Source organism: Equus przewalskii, chromosome 7 (assembly GCF_037783145.1).
Source record: "Equus przewalskii isolate Varuska chromosome 7, EquPr2, whole genome shotgun sequence".
Taxonomy (NCBI): domain Eukaryota; kingdom Metazoa; phylum Chordata; class Mammalia; order Perissodactyla; family Equidae; genus Equus; species Equus przewalskii.
The window spans coordinates 6,866,366-6,885,761 of NC_091837.1; the positions used below are offsets into that span (position 1 = coordinate 6,866,366).

General features: G+C 43.0%; 1 long non-coding RNA gene across 1 annotated transcript in view; it reads right to left on the reverse strand.

The window, feature by feature from the left end:
* LOC139084682 (uncharacterized) overlaps positions 1–7,129 on the reverse strand; it is an 11,246-nt gene extending 4,117 nt beyond the window's left edge. The window contains exons 1-2 of the long non-coding RNA XR_011542248.1: positions 7,044–7,129; positions 4,378–4,519 (exon numbers count right to left, since the gene is read on the reverse strand). This is a non-coding gene — a long non-coding RNA (uncharacterized lncRNA). The remainder of the gene's footprint in view (positions 1–4,377; positions 4,520–7,043) is intronic.
* Between the last annotated feature and the right edge of the window lie 12,267 nt (positions 7,130–19,396).

The window sequence follows — 19,396 nt, forward strand, 5'->3', positions numbered from 1 at the left end:
CCGGAGAACTCACAGAGCCCACACAAAGAAGTGCCTAGTGTGCTCAGAACAAGAACTATTTGCCCAGTTCACGTATCCTGTGTTTCTGGTCATTTTGTTTTCATTCATGTCTCCTTTTGAGGGGAGGGGCAGAAGAGGCAGGACGCAGGGAAGACAGTAGGCAGGGAGCTGGCAGAAAGGAGTGGAGGATGTGGTAATGAGGCCAGTGACTGAATCTGCTACCGTCTGCTGGGGACCCTCCTGGCTGCTTATCTACCTCTGCTTTCTGGCTTTCCTGAGAGGCTTGTACTTGGAGGCACCAGGGATGCAGTGAGGGCTGCCAGTTTGGGCAGCGACTTCAGAATTTCACAGTCCTCTTGAGTGCCCCTTGCAGGAGGAAGTTCCACAGTTACGCTCTCTCTTATATTGAGCGACGATGGTCAGCGCTCACCCTAAAGTTAACTAAAACTTGCCCCAAAGTTATCACCGGAGTCTCGCAAATCCCTCCTGGCCCTTGGAGGAAGCAGGCTGGTGCGATTCGCTGCAGTTTACGGTATCAGGCCTGGCCACCGAGCACCTGGCAGCAGGGCCTCCAGAATTCCAGCCCTTCACACTGTACCTCTCCCGCTCCTCTCCACGGCCACCGGCCCAACCCTCCTCTGGACCTCTCCAAGGGGGAGGGTGCCTGTTAGACCCTGGGAAGCCTGTCCCACTGGAGGTGGGGAGGAGGAGGGCAGAACAGTTAATGTCTGGATCTGCATCTCTTGCTAAACTGCTGTGAAAGGAAATGCCAAATATTTATCTAAGAGACTACTCCATCCTAACAAAACAAGTTTCCTTTGAGGACAAGGCAGTGTGGAGGTAGGCACCTCTGAATAAAGCTTCTTTGTATCGCTGTGGATGGGCACAACAGGATAATAACTTATTTTTGCTTCAGGGCAAGTCTGCTGCTCTCCCTAAGTCTGGTGCTCTACCCTGTGGCCAGTCCCTACCAGGCCGAGGTCAAAGCCTGTGGCAGCAGTGGAGGAAAAACTGCGTGATTATTGACATCTCCCTCCCTCCTTTAAGGGCATTCTCTTCTGATTTTCTCCTCTTCCGAGTTAAAATCTGTACCCTGAGCCTGCCGAAAGCTTTGGGGTCCATGTTAAGGGGCAGAAACTCCATGAGTTGGTGGGGCCTCTGTTTAACTTTTTTAATCTTTTCTTTGGCTGGCGATGAACTGTTTGCTTATTCACATAGTTTCCTCTGCCTGTAAAGTCCTTATCTCTTGTCTACCTGTGGAATTATTATTCAAAAGCTCAACTCAGATGGCCCCTTGTCTACTCACTTTCCCTGCCCTCTGCAGAAGCGAGACAGCTCTCATTTATTACATCACTACTACATGCCACACTCCATGCCAGGGGCCTTATGTAAATCAACGACCCTGTGGGGTAGGTACTATTTTATTCTCACTGAGGCCCAGAGAGGTCAAGTAACTGCCAATGTCACATAGCTGTGAAGTGGCAGAGCCAAGAGTCGAATCCGGAACTGTCTGACCATGGAACCCAGTGGGGTTTTATCACTGTTTTCCTCTGTGCCATCTCCCTATTCTGCACATATTTCTACTTTTGCATCATCTTTTTATGGATCTGTCTCCCCATATGAGATCAGGTGTCTTTGCAAATGGGGCTCATGCAAAGATAACTCATCTCTGTATTCCCAATACCTGGTATCACGCTTGGCACTTAGCAGGCACTAATTCATTTAACAGATATTCTGAGCGGCTACTGTGTGCTAAGAAAGACAATTCCTGTTTTCAAGGAGACTGAGTACAGAGTTGCACAGGACATGGGACATACACACAAACAGATGTCTGTACCACAAGAGAGAACATGACGTGAGAAGTGAGGGAAAATAAATCCTCTGATGTCTGGAGAAGGAGGGGATGCCAGCCAGGTCTGAGAAGGTGGTGGCATTAGAGCAGGGCCCTGGAGCACGCTTAGAACTTGGCCGTGTAGGGGAAGCAGGGGTGCCCAGAGAAGGGAGGACGTGGGCAAACTTGCCCTTGAAGTCCAAATACCAGCTGACGACCAAAGTGACAAATCTCTTCATGTTACTGAGGGAGAAAAGGTCCATTCAGACTGTGTAGGAGCTGCTGGAAAAAGTTGGTCAGCCAGCAGACTGAGAAGAAGAGCTGGTCAAGGCAGACCGTGGTCGAATGTGGGGGCGAGTCTGGGTGACTGAACAAAGACAATTTCTGAAGAAGAATTCTGCAGCCAGCTTTTTAAATAACAAACTTTCTCTCATTATGATAATAACTACCACCATTTATTGAGCACACAGGTCTTCTGATTCCCATGCTCACGACAGGTGCAGCTGTCTCCATTCCACAAATAAGAAACCTGAGGCTCATAAATCTAGCACCGAATAAACAGCCTGACATTTAGAGTCAGAAGATCTTGGTTCCAAGATTCACTCTTACTTTCCTGTACTGATGGCAGAATTTTTATGGAAAATAATTTATTAAAAATCTATCAAGTCTACAAGAACATACAATGGAGAAAAGACAGTCTCTTCAAAAAATGGTGCTGGGAAAACTAGACAGCCACATGCAAAAGAATGAAAGTAGACCATTATCTCATGCCATACACAAAAATAAACTCAAAACGGATCAAAGACTTGAAGATAAGTCCTGAAACCATAAAACTCGTGGAAGATAATATAGGTAATACACTGTTTGACATTGAACTTAAAAGGATGTTTTCAAATACTATGTCTTCTCAGACAAGGGAAACAAAAGAAAAAATAAACAAGTGGGAGTTCATCAGACTAAAGAACTTCTGTAAGGGAAAAGAAACTAGGATCAAAACCAAAAGACAACCCACCAATTGGGGGAAAATTTTTGCAAATCATATACCTGATAAGGGGTTAAGCTCCGTATAAGGAACCCACACAACTGAACAACAAAAAACCAAACAGCCCGATCAAAAAATGGGCAGAGGATATGAACAGACATTTCTCCAAAGAAGATATACAGATGGCCAATAAACACGTGAAAAGATGTTCAACATCACTAATCATCAGGGAAATGCAAGTCAAAACTATACTAAGATACCACCTTACATCTGTTAAAATGGCTATAATCACTAAGACTAAAAATAACAAATGTTGGAGGTGTGGAGAAAAGGGCACCCTCATACTGTTAGTGGGAACGCAAACTGGTGCAGTCACTATGGAAAACAGTATGGAGTTTCCTCAAAAAACTAAAAATAAAAACACCATATGACCCAGCTATCCCACTACTGGGTATCTAGCCAAACAACTTGAAATCAACAATCCAAAGCAACATATGTACCCCTATGTTCATCACAGCACTGTTCACAATAGCCAAGACATGGAAACTATCCAAGTGCCCATTGACTGATGATTGGATAAAGAAGATGTGGTATATATACAATGGAATACTACTCAGCCACAAAACAGACAAATTCATCCCATTGTGCTTAGTGAAATAAGCCAGACTGAGAAAGACAAACATCAGGTGATTTCACTCATATGTGGAATATAAACAAGACACGACAAAGATAACAGGTCAGTGGTTACCAGGGGAAGTGGGGTGGGGGTGGGCACAGGGGGTGAAGGGGAGCACCTGTGTGGTAACAGACAAGAAATAATGTACAACTGAAATCTCACAATGATGTAAACTATTATGAACTCAAATGAAAAAAAAATTTATCAAGTCTAAAAATGTTCATATCCTTTAAGCCAATAATTCTACTTGTAGGGAGCTATCTAACAAAGTAATCCTAAAAAGATGTACGTCAGATGTGGAAGAAGCCTAAGTGGCTGGTTAATATATAGCCATTTAAAAATGATGATTACAAAAAATGTTTAATACCATGGGAGGAAATGTTTATATTAAAAGTGGTTATGAGAAAACAGCAGGTCATGAAAAAAAAAAACTGCCTAGATGGTAAGATCAGAACAGTGGTAAAAAGATGCGTGGAAAAAAGACTGGAAGGAAATGCAATTGCAACTGGTTTACTGGGGCATCTCATTCTGTATAAATGTGAAGTTTTTTGATCTTTTCAACAGCTGCCCTCGGTGACACTAGGTCAAACCCCTTTTTCTCACTGGGTAGCTTAATGATAGATGCCACAGATTCCTAGCTACTTTCAGAAATTAGAATAGTCTCCTTCTGGTATTTAAGAGTAATTTTAAATGTTTACACATATAAAAATATTCATTTTTAAAATGTCCACCTTGAGCTCCCCTTAAAGCTTTTGCCCTGTCCCCTCCCGTGGCCCTGGTGGTTTGAGGGGAGGGTGGGGGAAATGTGCCCTGTCCTCCACTACTCTCCTACCGGTTCCTCTCTGAGGAAGGGCTGGGGACAGGGCTGGGTAGGCAGTGTCCTTCTACCTGACAGCCTTGGGGAAGCAGTGGTCTCTCTGTTGGTTGGCTGCTGCTCTTCAAGACTAACTGGCTGTTGTCTTCCTCTGTGTGGCAGCATCCAAAGACTGGCTCTCTTGTGCAGAGCCTTTCTGAATCTCGGCTTCCTTATCTGTAAAATGGGAAGGAAACAAACTACCTAATGTGGGTGATGGGAAAACAGAGTAAGGTAATGTATGTGGGAACACTGTCAACTGGAAAGCACTATGTAAACATCATTAGCTATTATTATTATTCCTTTGAGGAGCCTATTATTTGAAATGTCTACTATTATTTGAAGTAGATACCTCCACTTGGTGATCAAATTGGTGTTTCACTTAATAGGCAGAAACAGAACTGGTGAATTTTCCCTCAGACCTGCTCTTCTCCCAATCTTCCCCACCTCAAAAAAACCCATGAGGCTGGCCCAGTGGCTGCGTGGTTAAGTTCATGTGCTCCACTTTGGCAGCCCGGGGTTTGCCAGTTTGGATCCTGGGCACAGACCTACACACCACTTATCAAGCCATGCTGAGGCGGCATCCCACATATAAAGGAAGATGGGCATGGATGTTAGCTCAGGGCTAGTCTTCCTCAAAAAAAATTAATTAATTAAAAAAAATTAAAACGAACAAACAAACAAAAACCCATTCTTCCAGTGACACAGGCCAGAACCTTTGGAGGTAGCCCTGGCCCTCCCTTTCTCTCACACCCCACACCCATTCCATCAGCGGACCCTGCTGGCTGTACTTTTAAACCGTATCTACAAGTCAATTGCTTCTTCTCACGTCGACAAGTACCCCATCCAAGCCTCCTCACCTCTCTCCAGTCACCACCCTCCCACTGGTTTCCCTCCTCCACCTTTGCCTTCTGTGATCAGTCTCCACACTGCCCCCAGAATGAGCCTTTTCAAACATAAATGGGTCCACATTACTTTTGGCTCCAAACCCTCCAATGGCTTTCCCTCTCACTCAAGGCGAAGTCCAAAGCCCCTGCCAAGGTGTGCAAGGCCCCATATGAGCTGGCCCTGGTTCCCTCGCTGACCTGGCTCCTACCATACTCGCTCTCACTCACCCAGCTGTAGCCACATTGGTCTCTTTGCTGTTCCCCTACAAGCCAACCGTGCTCCTGCCTCAGGGCCTTTGCACTTTCTAGTCCCTCTAGAATACTCTTTCTCCAGGTAGTCACAGGGCTTGCTCCCTCACCTCAACTGAGTTGTTTTCCCTGACCACCAAATTTAAAACAATGCACTCCTGCCCTATCCCTTTTCTCTGCTTTTTCTTCTCTCTTAGCACCCCTGACATATTACATGTTTATTTGTTTACAGTTTGCCTTCCCCCATTAGAATGCAGGACTTTGCCCACTGCCAGAGTCCCAGCACCCAGTACAGAAATGAGTTCCTCAAATACTTCTTTATAATGACCATTTCATAGCCATACCTGCCCAAGTCCAAGGGCGATTTTCACGCCCTGAGGTTCTTCTGGATTGGGTTCTCTTCCCTGTGTGTTGGGGAAAGTCACGTGCTTACCTCTGTGTCCTGAAGGGGAACATTTTCCACGTTCATCTTTAAGTGGAATTACCCTGGCTCTTGGGGTTTGGGTTGGAGAGAAGAGGAGGGGGTCTGCCTTTAGTGTCTGATCACCTTTAGCCCTCTTACTGATGATGCCTACAGCGGCTGGAGTCTGGCGAGATTCATTCTGCTACAGCCTGCTGTCTGGGGAATTGAATTGTGGAGAAGACAAATTTGTGTAAACAACCGGGAAATGTGATCTAGGGGGTGGGCAGGTGTGGGGAATTTATTTGCAGAGGGTGAAGGGTGGAGGCCCCAGCAGAATGTCCACCCAGAGCTCCACAGAGTTGTTACTGGTCTTGCGAGTTGGGAGATGGGGTCATGTATCCCACATAGGATCATAAACTCTGGGGATGCTTCCATCTACGTTTACCACCAACCTTGCCTCAATTTTCCCAGGAGGCCAAAATAAACTCTGCAGCCACTCTGCCTGCATGGTGACTATGTCTGACCCAGGCCACTCTGTCTTAAGGGGAGAAACAGCTCATCTCTGTTCTCAGTATAGGGTCTGATCACATAATGACCAGCTTGTTTATGGGCCCGTGTGGTCACCACACTCGTGGTCTTCCAATGCCGCAGGCCCCGACCCTGCCCTCCTGACTTGAGCTGGCAGTGGGCCCCCTTCCCTGCCCTTTACACAGAAAGCTGCACTTCCCAGAACTGTTTTCAACAAGCTGCTGTCTTCCTCCTCAGACCTGCCTGGACTAGCTAGGGCACTCTATAACAATGTTCTATTTTCCCTTTGCACAACTTGCCTCTGGCTCCAATCCTTTGCCACTGGAAGCATCTATATGCAACTGCCCAGGAGGGACCAGCAGGGGGAGCCAGAAAAATTCAGATTCTTCCGGAGACAAAAGGGTCAAGGATAAAAGCTATTTCTCAAGAGGCTCAGGTAATTTTCTCCTCATTTAAGATACACAGAAACAAGAGCACTGTTAAAACAGCCGATTGTATGGTTCAGGTGAGCGGAAAGCCAAGTGGAATTCATCCAACAGTCATCAACAACTATTTATTAAGTACCCACTACATGCCAAGCTAGACACCGCATACAGAGTAATTAAGAAGACTGTTAAAGTCCCTAAGCTCGTACCTTAGAGTTGGTGAACTGAGAGAACTGGTGAGTGGAGGTCTAGGCACTTGGATCAAAGTGAAGACATGTGACAGGTTCATAGGACTCTGGGAGTGGGAGACACAAAAGAATAGAGTTTGAGGCCAGAACTTTCCTGTGATTCTACCAATACAAAAAAACTGCCAGAGAAAGAATGTCTGGCTTAGCAACAAAATGAAAAGGCAACCTACTGAATGGGAGAAGCTATTTGCAAATGAGGAGATGATATCCAAAATATATAAAGAACTCATACAACTCAATATCAAAAAAACCCAAACAGGGGCTGGCCCCGTGGCCGAGTGGTTAAGTTCGCACGCTCCGCTGCAGGTGGCCCAGTGTTTCGTTGGTTCGAATCCCGGGCGTGGACATGGCACTGCTCATCAAACCACGCTGAGGCAGCATCCCACATGCCACAACTAGAAGGACCCACAACGAAGAATATACAACTATGTACTGGGGGGCTTTGGGGAGAAAAAAGGAAAAAAATAAAATCTTAAAAAAAAAAAACCAAACCAAACAATTGTATTAAAAAAATGGGCAGAGAACCTGAATAGACATTTTTCCAAAGAAGACATACAGATGGCCAATAGACACATGAAAAGATGCTCAATATCACTAATCATCAAAGAAATGCACATCAAAACTACAATGAGATATCACCCTACACCTGTCAGAATAGCTATTATCAAAAAGACAATAAATGACAAATGTTGGTGAGGATGTGGAGAAAAGGGAACCCTTGTGCACTGTTGGTGAGAATGCAAACTGGTGCAGCCACAGTATGGAGGTTCCTCAAAAAATTAAAAATAGAACTACTATATGATCCAGAAATTCCACTTCCAGGTATTTATCCCAAGAAAATGAACACACTAATTTGAAAAGATATATGTACCCCTATGTTCACCGCAGCATTATTTACAACAGCCAAGTGTCCTTCAATAGCTGAATGGATAAAGAAGATGCAGTATATACATACACATACACCCACACACACACACTGGAATATTACTCAGCCATAAAAAAGAATGAAATCTTGCCATTAGTGACAACATGGATGGTCCTAGAGGGTATTATGCTAAGTAAAACAAGCCAGACAAAGACAAATACCATATGATTTCATTTACACGTGGAATCAAAAAACAAAACAAATGAACAAACAAAACAAAACAGAAACAAACTCATAGATACAGAGAACAAACTGATGGTTGCCGGGGGAAGGGGAGAAATGGGTGAAATAGGTGAAGAGGATTAAGAGGTACAAACTACCGGTTATAAATGTCTCGGGGTACCATGTACAGCATAGGAAATATAGTCAATAATATTATAATTACTTTGTATGGTGACAGATGGTTACCAGACTTGCGGTGATCATTTTGGAATGTAGATAAATGTCGAATCACTATGTTGTACAACTGAAACTAATATAATATTGTATGTCAACTATACTTCAATTTAAAAAAAAAAAGAATGAATGTAAAGAAAAAAAAGAACAGCAGGTTCAATAAAACTACTAAAAGCAATCTAAATGGGAGCACAACCCAGTATCTAAGGGAAATAGCATCAAGAACAAGTACAAACTGAAGACTTGATCAATACAGTGACTTTGGTTTAAAATAATCCAGTGGGGAGAGGGAGGGAGTGAGGGTAGAGATGAAACAAGATTGGCCACGAATTGATGTTCCATAAGCTGGGTGACAGGTACCTGGTAATTTATTATATTATTCTCTCTACTTTTGCATATGCTTTAAATTCCCGTAGGAAAAGTTTATATATATCAACAACTTGGTCAATAACCATGACGGCCAAGTTTCACAGAGGACACCCTACTTGTTATGGGAGAAAACTGAGCATCTCTGCTCATCCAAAATTCCTAAAGCATTCAGAACACACTGAAGCTGTGGACGTTTCCTCGCCTGTCCCCTTCTCTCACAGATCTGTTGCCAGAGCCTATGATCTTGATCCTTTAAAGAGTGGCACAATGTATGCAAGTTATTTACTGGGGCTCCTTACCTGCATTATTCACAAGGACAGGGAAGAAGAACCTCAAGACGTCCCTTAGGGGAAATACTAAGATGTGCATTCTATCTTCTGTTGGTAGGAAGGAAGGTTTGGTAACGCGGATGAGAAGGGAATCCGCGGGCGCAGGGGACGAATTCTGTTCCTAGTAGGACAGTGAGGTCACTGAGCAACCTTGAACAAGTCCCATAATCTCTGGGAGCTCCTCCTTTCTAAAGACAGGGACTACATATGGAAACACCACTTGTAAATGCTTGTTTTAGCAGCATGAGAGAAGTTCAAAACACAGGTTCTTTCCCACCTGTCTCCTCCTCAGTATGCCATCTCAGGGAGAGTAATTTACAAAAGAGCATGGAGAAGGTCGTAAGGCTGGTGCCACTCCTGACCTCTGGAGAGCTCTGGTTCAATACAGAGGTTTTCCTAGCAGGCTCCTACCCCAGGAGTTCGATCCATAACTGGCAGACATATTGGATCTGAGCTGAGGCAGATGGGAGTAGTCAGTTTCTGGGAGGATGAACCAAAAACAGCAGCCAGAATTCCCCAACATCCAGGGGTGTGGGGCTTGATAGCTAATGAGTCTGGGTCTAGAACAAACAGTGCAAACAAAGCCATCTAGAATGTGAAAACCAACCCAGAAAACAGAGTGAAATAAGAGCTTGAAAACCAAGCACAGCACAGGAAGGCAATAAAACAAACACTTCATAATTATTTTAAATGACAAATGTGCTGATTATATAAATGATCCACACAGAAGTACATGCTCCAGAAAAAGTGAAAGGAAAATACAAAATATTGATCATAATCCACAAATGTCCTAAAAATCAGAAGCACGTTTGGAGTAATAAGAGTAGAGCATTTGCAAAGCTACAGTAATCAAAATGGTATGGTACTGGCATAAGGATACATATATACATCAATGGAATGGAATTGAGCATTCAGAAATAAATTCATACATCTACAGTCAATTGATTTTTGACATGGGTACCAAGACCATTCAATAGGGAAATTGTCACTTCAATAATTGGTGCTAGGACAACTGGATATACACATGCACTATGTGACACCAAAAGCACAAGCAACAAAGAAAAAAAGGATAAAATTAGACTTCATCAAAATTAAAAACTTTTGTGCATCAAAGGACTTTCAAGAAAGTGAAAAGATAACCCACAGAGTAGGAAAAAAATCTCATATATTTGATAAGGGTCTAGTATCCAGAATATATAAAGAACTCTCACAACTCAACAATAAAAAAGACAAGCCAATTAAAAAATGGGCAGAGGACTTCAATAAATATTTTTCCAAAGAAGGTAAACAAATGGCCAACAAGCACATGAAAAGATGCTCAACATAGTCATTAGGAAAATGCAAATCAAAACCACAATGAGATACCACTTTATACCCACTAGGATGGCAGTAATTAACAAAGGGGAGGGGATAACAAGTGTTAGCAAGGATATGGAGAAATTGGAATCCTCATACATAGCTGGTAGAAATGTAAAGGTATAGCCACTGTGGAAAACAGTTTGACAGTTCATCAAAAAGTTAAACACAGAAATACCCAGTAGGGGCCGGCCCAGTGGCACAGCAATTAAGTGTGCACGTTCCCCTACGGCGGCCCTGGGTCCACCAGTTCGGATCCCAGGCCCCAGATCCCCATTCGGACATGGCACCGCTTGGCAAGCCATGCTGTGGTAGGTGTCCCACATATAAAGTGGAGAAAGATGGGCACGGATGTTAGCTCAGGGCCAGTCTTCCTCAGCAAAAAGAGGAGGATTGGCAGCAGATGTTAGCTCAGGGCTAATCTTCCGCAAAAAAAAAAAAAAAAGAAATACCCAGTAATTCCACTCCTAGGCATATACCCCAAACAACCAAAAGCAGGTATTAAACAAAAACCTGTACATGAATTTTCATAGCAGCATTATTCATAGTAGCCAAAATGTGGAAACAACCCAAATGTCCACCAACTGATGAATGGATAAACAAAATGTGGTATAATCATACAAAGGGATATTATTCAGCCACAAAAAGGAATGAAATACTGATACATGCTACAACACAGATGAATCTTGAATACATTATGTCTAGTAAAAGAAGCTGGACACAAAAGGTCAATGTAGTATGATTCCATTGATATGAAATGTCCAGAATAGGCAAATCCATAGGGACAGAAAGTAGATCAAGGGTTTCCATAGGATAGGGGGAGGGGAGAACAGGGAGTGACTGCTAACAGGCAGTAGGTTTCTTTTTGGAGTGATGAAAATGTTCTGGAACTAGTGTTGATGGTTGCACAACCTTGTGAATACTCCAAAAACTGCTGAATCGTGCACAGTAAAACGGTGGATTTTATGGCATGTGAATTATATAGCTCATTCAAAAAGTAGAGCATGAAGTTCTTTTGTTGTTAAATTACTTAAATTCATTAAATTTTGTTTTTAAATGTGTCTGTGTCTTAATGGTGCAGGGAGTTACTGACATCTGAAGGCTTGTGTGCCCCTCCCTTTGCAGACTTATTTGTCACCATCAGTTCCCACGTCATCCTCAGTCCCCAGCTGCATATCAAACATCTGGCCATTACCCGAACATCTACTGCCAGGCTCTTTCACACTTCAGCACCTGTGCTCATGCTGTTCCTCATGCCTGGAAACTTGCACCCTCTGTCCACCTCACCCAATCCTACCTTGTCTTTCAATACCCAACCCGAACGTCACTGGGGCCTGGAAGCTTCTCCAACTCTGCCCTGCCCCAACTCAGAAAAGGTTACATTCTCTTACCTCTCTCTGTACGTTCCTCCTCAGTGGCATTTCTTATACTATATTGTAATGGTTTGATTTCACGTTTGTCCTCTTCTTCTCTCTTCCCTCTTCACCCAAGACTAAGACGCCAAGGAGGCACAACTTTCCTGTTCCATCTTGAGCACCAGTGCAGTGCTTAGCATAGAATAGGAAGAGAAGAAACTAACTGAAGGCCTAACAAGCACACAGCACATAACAGTGAGGCTTTCAACCATCCTGTGAAGTGTATATTACCGTCCCTGTTAATCAGAGGAGCAGACTGAGGTTCAGGAAGCTTGAGTGACTTTCCTAAGGGCGTTCAACTTGTTAAGTGATGGAGTGGAGGAGTTGAGATCAGAATTGGACTTGCGCCTCTCAAATCCAGGGTTCTCCCTGGCCGTCCCGGGAGGTGGTTATTAGCACAGGCTGTGGGATCAGACTGCCTGGGTACATATCCTGGTTCTCCCACTCCTTATCTTTGGGGATTTAGGCAAGTTAGCCTCTTTAAGATTGTTTCTTCATTTGTAAAATGAGGATAATAATAGTGTCTGCACATAGGGGTTTTATGAAGAATAGACGAGACAGTCTACACAAAATCACTTAGAACACAAGCTGGCACGTACAAAGCGCTCAATAAATGTTAGCTATGATGTTTATTACTGTCGCGTGTTGAGCTAGCATTCCGTAAACTTACTGGATGGCTGGATAATGTGTACGTCATTCTAAGCAGAGATTGCTGGATTATCCAGCCCACTGTCAAGACAGGACCAGACTCTCTCAGGAATCCAGAGTGCCGATGTTCAAACTCGAACAAGTAAAAATACTAAGGTGATAACACTTTGGCCTTTTTAAGACTCCTTGAGCTGACATTGGCCACAAAATTGAGAGGAAACCAAGTATGTTCAACCCTAATTCCAGATAAACTGGATTTTCTTAAGCCACTCAGCACAACAAAAGCAAAATCAGAGGTTCAGCTAGGCTCCGGCTTCTGTTACTAGATGGTGGCAATAACAACAAGAACAATATTAATAATAGCAAAAGATCTTAATATGTGTTAGGCACTCTTCTAAACGCTTTTCACATATTAACAATCTAATGTTTATTGGAGCATGTTTTTCTACTATATCCAAGAGAGCAGAAACTCAGAGCAAAAAGCACGCTACTGGCTGATGGCAGAGCGACTGCAGAAATGGGGAGAATTTCTCATAAATCTGATGACCCATGAAGGTGACAAAAGGTTAGGCCACTCAGTGTTGGAGAGGACAAGATCCTGGAAAGTGGAAATGCTCCACCATTGCCTGGGTAGCAACAGCCTGGCTGCAACTGGGCAGAATTTCTATTTCTAATGCCAGGATAATAAGGAAGCCATTGCCAATGCTGCAGAAAACTCAAGAACACTTAGCAGCGATGGCTGACTTCCAACTGAGCCATTAACGTAAATGTAGACGAAAGCTCCAGGTAGAAAACATTGGGAACTCAGAGAACACACTGAGCGTTTGAAGCAGGTACTTAACCTCCTATTATTGAATTCATGGTTTTGCCATGCTGGGGACAATCTGAGTCCATTTATGACACCGCCCATAACACTGCTCATTTCTGTTATCTGGGCTTCACAGAGGGTGAGAAGGGCAGCAATCAGATCTTACGGCTGGGCCTTATAGTAATAAGATGTTGATTTCTTTTGTCCTTGAATTTCCTTCCACCCACAATCACTCTATGATTTCATTTGGAATTCTTTTTTCTTCTCTCTCCATTATACTGTAACAGAGTCTGGAGAATATATGTAACATTTACTAGTATTTCCTGACATACACATGCTTTAAAAAATATCTCTTAAGAGGAGAAGGGATGGAGCCAACCATAGGAAAAGATGGATAGAGAAAGTCTGAAGGAGAACGGTCCACAAGACAGAGCAGAATGGGAGAGACAGGCAGGAAGGAACTGAGATGATAAAAGGAGAAGCAGTCCCTGACACGGAAGGTACTCAAGAGCCATTTGTTGACTGAAATAGTAATAGTAGAAAGAAATACTAGGATTCTAAAGGGGGAACAGTGATATTTTCCCAGCTACCTTGTTGTTCTCCCAGCCAAGATATATTTAATAGATAAACATCTGATTTACGTATTGTTTACGTAAATACAAATGCTAACTATAACCGTGTATGATAAATTAAAAGAAATTCATGTCAAACACCACAATCAGGGCTGGGCGCACCTGAAATACACGGATGAGTGTTTTTACATTCTGAAGACAGCAAAGATTAGGGCAAAAGCAGTGCGTTCCTAAAGTTAAGGCACAGGGCTCATCATGCCATGTGACTGCCTAGACGAGGCCTAGTCTCTGGCCACGGTCAATTGCTCCAACTCCAAACCCAGGACTTTCCTCTCCTGCTCCCTCTCCTTGACAGCTTAGAACTCCTGAGCTCCATCTCTGAGCTCCCCTGTCCATTGCAAATGCTCTTTATAAGCTATGAGGTCTGGATTTGAGGCCTGGTTTCTTACCTCCATTTTAAGACTAACTTTCCAGCCCACCAGTACCTGGCTCCATGGAGTTCACAGACTCTCCTTGTGATGATGAATTCTAAGCCTAGACCCAAAGCTCCTTTGTGCCTTCTTGCCAGCCATCCTGTGTTCTGGTACCTCCTAGTTGATCCTCACTCACCTGAGTGTTACTCTGATTTTCTGTCCAGTCATCTCACCATTAGTTTCGTGTCAAACTGTTTACTGGGCATTTGTACATGCGCACCTTGGCTTTACATCAAATTCAAAACCAGTGAGGCCAAATCCATTATTTGTCCCCAGATCAGCTCCCCTTCTTAACCTCCCTGGCATCGCTACTGACCAATTAGAATGCATGCACAACCACTCAGAATGTCACACCCAGCAGGCCAAATCAGTTTATTGGGTCCGGTGTCAGCCCTGTCCATAATCCTTCCAGCCACTTCCACTCCTTCACAGCTAAACTTCTTGTCTGTTCTCACAGTCTCCCTTCATCTTCTCCTTTTCCTTCCATAATCTACACATTTAGCTACGCCCTGCCTCCCCACCCCCTAATTCCTCCTTATAAAGTCACCAATGGCCTTCTTTTTGCTAAAAACCAATGGATTCTTTTTAGCTCTTATCTTACTTGACTCTCCTGGTACATTTAAAATACTGACCACTCCCTCCTTCCTCACTCTCTCCCCTTAGCTTCTCTAACACCAGACTCTCCTGGTTGCAATCCACCCACCTTTGGCTACATTTTCTTAGTCTTCCCCATAACTGCTCCTCCTCCACCATCTGCTAAGCCCCCAAACCAGAGACCAACTTCCTTAGCTCCTCCTACTTGCTCCTGACACCCCCTTGGTCATGGAGTCTTGCCTGTTCTTCCTCCCAGATAGTTCGCCTCTCTTCGGCCTCATTGCCTACATTTATGGAGCACTTACTATGTGCAGCCAGGTGTGTTCCACGTGCTTCCATCCTCACAACAAGCCTCTAAGGTAAATTTTATTATCGTCTCCAGTTTTCAGATTAGGAAATAGAGGCACATATGGTTAAAAGGTCACAGAGCTCCTAAGTGGCAGAGCCAGGATTCAAGCCCAGGTGGCCTGACTCAATTCTGGATCCAGGTTACTATTCTCTCACCTAGATCATTGCAACAGTCTCCTTGCTGGTCTTGTGGCCTTCTGTCTTGACTTTCTCTAGTCCTCTCCACCCTGTGGCCAGAGTGATCTCACCAAAACAGAAGTTTGACTCTTGTCACTCTCTTGCTTAAAACTCTTTACTGGCTCCTCACTTCAAGATAAAGTCCACACATGGGAACCCTTCATAACCTGGTCAGCAAGCCTGTACCTCTTCGGCTTCATGCTTTTGTTTTTTGGTCTCATTTTAATCCCCACCCTAAATGCTCCACTAACCACAGTGATAGCCTAGACTTCCCGGCTTCTACACATTCCAAGAACCTGACCTGCCAAGAACACTGACTCCTACCCCCTCAGATTTTACTTTTTCTGATAAGCATTTTGGGACCTCCTAAAACCAGGCCATACGCCCCTCCTGTGAGCTCCCCACAGCCACCAGTACTAATCTCGCATTAATAATCACTAATTAATAATCACTAATGTAGCATTGCACTGTGGTTTTTTGCCTTCTACCATATCTGGTCTACCACAAGACTCTGAGATTCTGGAGCACAAGAACCTTATGGAGTTCCCTGTTGTATCCTCCGTACCCAGTTTAGTAGCCTGACTGGTGCACAGGACACATTTAAAAAATAATCATTGAATCAATAAACCTTTATTGACTGTGTCACACTCTTTAATACCTACTTACATAATGCCCTATATTGTTTTTATTTTCATATGTGTTAGCCTGATCTTTATAAGCAGATTGTAAGTTTCTTGAAGATAGCAAATATACAGATATTCCTCGACTTAAGATGGGGTTACATCTCGATAAACCTATCATAAGTTAAAAATAGCTGAAGTGAAAAATGCATTTAATACACCTAACCATCCAAACATCATAGCTTAGCCTAGTGTAGCTTAAATGTGCTCAGAACACTTATATTAGCCTATAATTAGGCAAAATCATCTAATACAAAGCTTGTTTTATAACAAAGTGTTGACTATCTCGTGTAATTTACTGAATACTGTACTAAAAGGGAAAAACAGAATGGTTGTATGGGTACAGAATGATTGTAAGTGTACCGGTTGTTTACCCTTGTGATTGCATGGCTGACCGGGAGCTGCAGCTCACTGCCCAGCACCATGAGAGAGTATTGTACTGCATATGGCCAGCCTGGGAAAAGATCAAAATTCAAAAATCAAAGTATGGCTACTACTGAATGTGTATCGCTTTTGCACCATTGTAAAGTAAAAAAATCATAAGTTGGGTCATCATAAGTACCTTCAAGATAAAGTCCACACATGGGAACTTCTAAGTACTCAGTACTGCTAAGTTAGAGGCTACTCACACAAAAACTGACACCGTTAACATTTATTCAGGGCTCAATGGAGGGTCAACAATCCAATGATATAGATATTATTTTTATCTCTTTCTCCCTCCATATGAGGAAACTGAATCAGAGAGAGTTTAGCATCTCGTCTAAGATGACACAGCTAGTAAGTGACAGAGCTGGGATTTGAATCCTGACATTGATGCCTGTACTCTTAACTGTAACTATACTATAACAGCAGGCTAAGGAAACTTAGAATTATAGATGCTAAGTAACTCATCCAAGATCATACCATAGTGCTGAGACTGGAACCCAGGTCTTTCCAAAGCCGGCACTCTTTGTTTTTTGGTGAGGAAGATTGGCTCTGTTGCCCATCTTCCTCTTTTGGCTTGAGGAAGATTGGCACTGAACTAACATCTGTGCCAATCTTCCTCTATTTTGTATGTGGGACGCCACCACAGCATGGCTTGATGAGTGGTGTGTACGTCCGTGCCTAGGATCCGAACTCATGAAACCCAGGCTGCTGAAGTGGAACCTGTGAACTTAACCACTATGCCACTGGGCCAGCCTCCCAAAGACAGCACTCTTATATTTGACATACTGCTTCTCTTGCTTTAAATGTCAGTGCTAAAGCTCATACCGGATGTTGATAAACTTTAAAAGCTGCAGATCCAGTTTACTGAGAGTGGAGAATATTCGATCCCCTTCCTAAAGAGCCATAATTGTAGCTTACTGGGTTAATTTACCTTAAATATCGATAGCCTAGTTTCACCAACCAATGAAGTTTATAGTGTCTAGCGTTCTCCCTGTGACACTGAAGACTGTGTTCATTGTGAAAGCCATGTTTTCTAAGGCTGGCCTCTAAGTCAAAATCCACTCTCATTCAGGAATTTACTCTTCCTTTTATTACTTAAAACCAGTGACGTGAGGTTCTCAAGCTCTCTGCTTTTGTGGCTCCTCGGTTCCCCAGTGTGGAATGTCTTGTTTCTGAAAGTAAGTTGTGATCCATACGCCTTCTTGGCTGTTTTATTATTTACCCTTAGAAAAATCCTATTCTCTGTGGACTCATTAGACTCTTTTTCCTTACATGGTATTCTGCTTTTCCCATTTCAAATATTTATTAAACACTTAACTGTACCAAAATGGAAATAACCTAATTTACAGAAGGCCATACTTTCAAAGAAATGGCCTTGGGGTTTAGATATTTTGACTGGAATATTATTTCCTTAACAAGCTTCATAAAATCATCCTCTGCTCAGTTTTCAATTATACACCCAAATATCCTTCAGCACAATCTCAGTGGCTCCTTCTAGAGCACATGATGGGGAGAGAATAGCTGGAGCTAATTCATCAGATCTTACTCCAAAGATTTTTACCAATACCTTGGCCCTCTTTTGCTGACAAAAAGGATTCTGAAGCCTTTTAACAGCTTTATGGCTTCCTTATTAGAGCTCTTCCACTAATGTACCCCGTTATCCAAATGAACTACCCATCCTTCTGGGGAAATTCTCTGAAGGCAATTTCCTGAGTTCATGGTATGGCTTCATCTCTCTGGGTTAGTACCGATTTAATATGAAACAAAGGGTCAAACATCCCTGAAATATTCAGTAAAATATGAGTGTTATATTTCACAATGTTGTCCTCAGGGATATAAACAATCCAAAATGAGTATTTGAGTAGCGCTGTATTAGAGTATTATTGCAGTAATATTTACAGAAGAAATCTCAAGTTTGGAAAAACTATAGGCCATAAAATCTGGCCATATAGGACCAATACACGAAGCAAAGTTCAAATCTGGATCATAAGAAAAAGACCAAAATATCATCAATGACGGTGACAGGCACATCTCTGAACAAAATCTGATTTCCTTGAGGAAGGAAGGTACTGAACCTATTATAATAGGATATGCCTACGAAGAACTGGGAAACAAGTCCTTCATTTAAAAAAAAAAATCAAATCACGCAGCTGAATGTCTTAGTTACAGGGGAGGAAAAGCAGAGATGACTAAGCTGAAAGAAATCTCCTCTGGCCTGTCTTATATCTTTTCTAGGCAGTGCTGTTCCTGATAAAACACATGGCACAAAATACGGTTTTACTGTATATCAAGGTGTGTAAGTTAGGGATGATAGCAGTTTTTTAAATAGAAAAATAAGGTGACAACAGCAACAGGTAAGGAAGCTTTGAACTTCTGAGGGAGCAATATTGGCACCCCTACATGGGCACAGCAGATAATCTTTTCATGGTACAAGTGCCAGCCTGTGTTAGCCCGTCTCTATCAAAGTCAGAAGGAAAAGTATTATAATTCAGCAGAAGTGGCCCCTCAGAGTCTAAGGAGGAGCATTTCATCAGACATTAATTGAGCACTCAGTGGATACAAGGGCAATAGGTTAGGTACTGAGGGGTCAATCCATAAGAACCCCTGCTACTCTGAAATTAAAAACTGCCCTCTCTTTTCTCAAGCCTATATATATATATATATATTTTTTTTTTAAGATTTTTTATTTTTCCTTCTTCTCCCCAAAGCCCCCCAGTACGTAGTTGTATATATTTTAGCTGAGGGTCCTTCTAGCTGTGGTACATGGGACGCGCCTCAGCATGGCTTGATGAGGCTAC